General features: G+C 51.0%; 1 long non-coding RNA gene across 1 annotated transcript in view; it reads right to left on the bottom strand.

Annotated features, from left to right (window-relative positions):
* Positions 1–215: 215 nt before the first annotated feature.
* LOC115064402 overlaps positions 216–4250 on the bottom strand; it is a 10224-nt gene continuing 6189 nt past the window's right edge. Inside the window, exon 3 of the long non-coding RNA XR_003844233.1 lies at positions 216–1248. This is a non-coding gene — a long non-coding RNA (uncharacterized LOC115064402). The remainder of the gene's footprint in view (positions 1249–4250) is intronic.

The raw sequence follows: 4250 nt of genomic DNA, 5'->3' as shown, positions 1-4250 counted from the left end.
GCTCACATTGTTCCTTAACGACATCACTTTTTCCATGTCCCTGATGGTGCTGTGCCCTTCTGCCTGCGTGCTGCCTCCCAGCCGACCTCCACCTCCCTGACACGCCTTGGTCTCTGTGGCTCAGTGGACCACAGGTAGCATCTGGAGGAGCAGAGATCTTTGCACCTCGTGGCTTGGGTATCCCACCCCCCACCTTGGACCCCCTCCCAGTGGCAACCTTGGTCTATATGTGTAGGACGGCCCCATCCCCTTCAGTCTCTGAGGCCCCCGATATGCCGTTCGTCTTCGGGCACCAGCTCAAAGCCCCAACAATATCCTTTGGCTCTGCACAGACACGGAGACCTTCTGAGTCCCTGCCTGGGCTGGGTGCCCGAACTCTGTGCCAAGATAGCTCTGCCTCCCTTCCTCATCTCCACCAGGGTCCAGAGCTGTTCCCTGATGGTTTTGTCTCTGAGCCCCTGTGTGAGCTAGAGTCACCAGGCCTTGCTCACATCTGGGACCCGCTTCCCACCTGAAGCTGAGCATCTGTCCAGTCATGGGGAATGCTGGTACTGATTCTTGGACCTGCCCAGCTCCTTCCGTTCAGAGCTCCTCATTCATTCATGTGACTGCATTTTTCTGAGCTCTAGCTGTGTGCCAGCCCAGCGTTAACAGCACCTTCTGTTCTGATTCCCCTGTTGTTGCCTGGCTCTGCCCTCAGTATTTTCTAGTGAGGGAGCGTGGCGGGTGGAGAGGGAGAAGCACAGGCTGGAGCCAGACTGATCACGGATTGAATCTTGCTTCACTGAGAACTCTGACGGTCGCTTCAGTAGTCGTCCGTGGCCGCCGTTGCAGGGCCGGGTGGCCCCATCCCTCCGCTGTCAGGAGCACCAGCATATGCCTATTTCTGTTTCTGGTTTAAAGACAAGAACTAGACCCGTACATTTGGCAGAACGGCAAAGGATATGAATGGCAGAGAACAGCCTTAAAGGAGCCTTAAAGGGGTAAGGTGACTGGCATGAGATCATTCTGAGGACGAGGCAGAGCCAAGAAGGCCATGATCTCACTGTGTGACACTACAGCCAGGCACCCTGCACGCTCCTTTCTCTGTGTCCCCCAGCCTCCGGGCAGCAGTCAAGGTCTCTCGAGCTGCACTTGAGGTTCTACCCGCCTCCCAGGCTGGCCTTCTTGTCTGTCACCAGTAGAAGCAGATGGGAACAAAGTGGGATCCTCTTCACAGCCACTCTCTTGGAAAGTGGTGAGCAGTTGCTGAGGAACAGGAAGCCCAAACCTGAATCAGCCTGCCACCTTCTCCCTCTTTTCCCCTCAGTCCCGCCCCGGAGAAGCATCTTTCCCCTGACCCGCTCCCCAGTCAAGGTTGTTTTTGTCCACAGTCCCCACTGTGGATGCTCAAGGGCCATTTGCGGTCTCACAAGGACTGGCTGCTGATAAGAGAGAACAGAGTTCCTCTCAGAGGACAGACCAAGGGCTTGTCTAATTGTGTGGGCACCAGTCATCTGAGATCACCAAGGTCAGAAGAAGCAGGAAGTCAGGTGCCACCCTGCAGTGCCACCCTGTTCCAAAAGCCATAGCTATGACCATCAGCACAGAGGAGACAGCTATGCAGCAGAGCAGCTCCAGTCCCCACTGCTAACAGCATCTTCCTAGAATCACCAGAGAGATGGTTGCGCTCCATCCCCAGCCTCTGCCTATTGAGTTTGGGTCACACCAATGACTTGGTACCAGCCCAGAGTCCCAGGGCTTCAGTGCCAGAAACTCCCCTCTCATCTTCCTTATAACATCTAAATGCTCTCAAAGGGGATTCTGCCCTAGGGAAAGGAAGTGCTGTGTGGACCGGTGGACTGAATGGCTAGCATCTCTCCTGGCCCCACTCATTCACCCTTAATTTCCAGAACCCTCTCCCCACTCTTCTTTATACTTACACGTGGTCCTACTTCCTTGATAAACCTGGAACCTAGAAGCCACCAAAGTATGCCTTTTTTAAAAAGTCATGGATGCTTTGGAAAAACTCATTTCAAAAAATTCTTAGATAAAAATACAAATACAAATAATATATAATTATCCCAGTTATTTTTTAAAACATGGTCTAATGGGCTGATGGGGGAAGAAATGTCTCGTTGGTTAAAAGCAGGTGCTATTCTTGCAGAATACCCAGGTTTGGTTCCCAGAACGTACATGGAAGCTCATAAGTATTTAGATTCCAGCCTAGGGGATCTAACACTTTCTTCTACATTAGGGATAAGCACGTGTGGTGCACAGACTTACATGCAGACAAATGCTCATACACATAAAATAAAAATCAATAAAGCCAAAAGAACTTGATCCTGGAATACATGCTCCCAAGTTTGGATATTTTAAACAGGTGAGGGAGGGCACATACATATGAGAGAGAGAGAGAGAAAGAGAGAGAGAGAGAGAGAGAGAGAGAGAGAGAGAGAGAGAATATGTGTTTGTTGTGCACATGTATGTGTGCATGTGTTTGTGTGTGTTATGTATGTGTGTTTGTGTATGTGTGAGTGTTTGTATATGTGTGTGTATGTAGGTTTGTGTGTTTTTGTGTGGTGTATGTGTATGTGTGTGTTGTATATGTATGTGTGTATGTGGTTGTGTTGTTATGTATGTGTGTTTGTGTGTGTGTGTGTGTGTGTGTTTGTGTGTGTGTGTGTGCAAATGCACGTGGAGGCTGGAGGACAACCTTTATTGTCCATCTTGTTTTTATTGTTTGTGTTTTGAGACAGGGTCTCCCACTGGCTTGTAACTCATAGAGTAGGCAAAGCTGGTTGGCCAGTGGAGTCCAAGGATTTGTTTATCTCCGCCTCCCCCTGTGCTGGGATCACAAACATGCACTATCCAGCCAGGTTGCTGTTAATGTAGATCGTGGGGGTAGAACTCAGCTCCCTGTGCCTGCAAAGCGAGAGGCTTACGGACTGAGCTGTCTCTCGCCTATCAAACAGGTTTCTTTTGAATAACTTTGACCTAGATGAGAGTCTAAAGTGACTAGAGTTTCAAGTTTGGAACGCATCCTCTCTAGTCTGACATGTTCGATTGAGTACTTGGAAGCACAAGTTTGAGAAGTGTGCTCTTCAGTGAAGTTCAGCTCCTCTGTGGCAGAGCTCAGTCTTGGCTCAGGGTTTTGAGCCTCCCACCCCCAACCCCAGTGTGGTCCCCACATTGCTAGGGTCCCCAAGGCAGGCTGAGACCACTTTGGAAGCATCCTTGGCCTTAGAAAAGCCCACCAGGCCTGTTCCCAGGTGGCTTTGATGTCCCTGCTCACACGTGTGTCTGGCTCACACGGCTGTCCCATTGGGCTGCTGCAAGGGGCTGATTAGGTGTAATTGCTTTGCTGGGAGCAAGCTATCAACTTAATAGAATCAGCTCCCAGTAATTAGCCTGCCACAGGCCCATTTCCTTTGCTGAAGCCCCAGGGCTACTGGGCATGTTGCATGTTGGACCTCTGCAGGTGGCGGCAAGTAGGGTGGATGTGGGTGGGCTTTGGGATTGGTTTGAGGGTAGTCAAGAGACGACAGCATTGAGGGGATTCAGCAGCAAGAACTCCAGAACAGCCCTTCTGGAGGCTGAGAGCCAGGGACTTACAGCATTCTAGACAGGAGCATAGACAGACTGCTCCAGCAATGTTAAGAGTGAACTCGCTTGAATCACGAAGGGCATCTATCTCATCTAACCCCTGAACCCAATATACTCATTACTTGTAGACATACTATGTGCTGGGCCTGGTACTAGCTCCAAGAATCTTTCTAAAACAGCAATTAGACTATGCTTGCATGCTTTCTTGACCATGAGGTCACTGATACCCCAGCAGTTTGTGCCTTCCTGGGAGACATAGAGGGCACTCCATCTTATGCTGTGCTGATTGTTGGTGCATCATTCCAAAGGTCACTGGTCTCCTCTTGGCCCCACAGGACAAAGCTAATCCGTCCTGTGTGACAGCTCACATGGCCCCTGTCTCCTTCTCCAGGCTGAACATCCCAAGTCCTCTTGCCTGTGCCATGAACACCATCCTGGCAAGGCCCCTCATTAATCTGGCTGACAGGCCTGGAACCTGCTCTTGTTTGTCAATTTGTGGCTCCCAGTGTAGTCTTGGGCTCAGTGTCTAGGCCTGTGAAGCTCAGGGTCCTGTCTGAGCAGAACAACTGTAGCCCTGGACAGCCCCAGGTCCCCTACAACTGCAGCCCTGGACAGCCCCAGGTCCCCTACAACTGCAGCCCTGGACAGCCCCAGGTCCCCTACAA

The sequence above is a fragment of the Mus pahari genome, chromosome 7, assembly GCF_900095145.1.
Source record: "Mus pahari chromosome 7, PAHARI_EIJ_v1.1, whole genome shotgun sequence".
In the NCBI taxonomy this organism is placed as follows: Eukaryota; Metazoa; Chordata; class Mammalia; order Rodentia; family Muridae; genus Mus; species Mus pahari.
The sequence above is the reverse complement of the archived record's forward strand: the minus strand, read 5'-3'. Positions and strand labels throughout refer to the sequence as shown.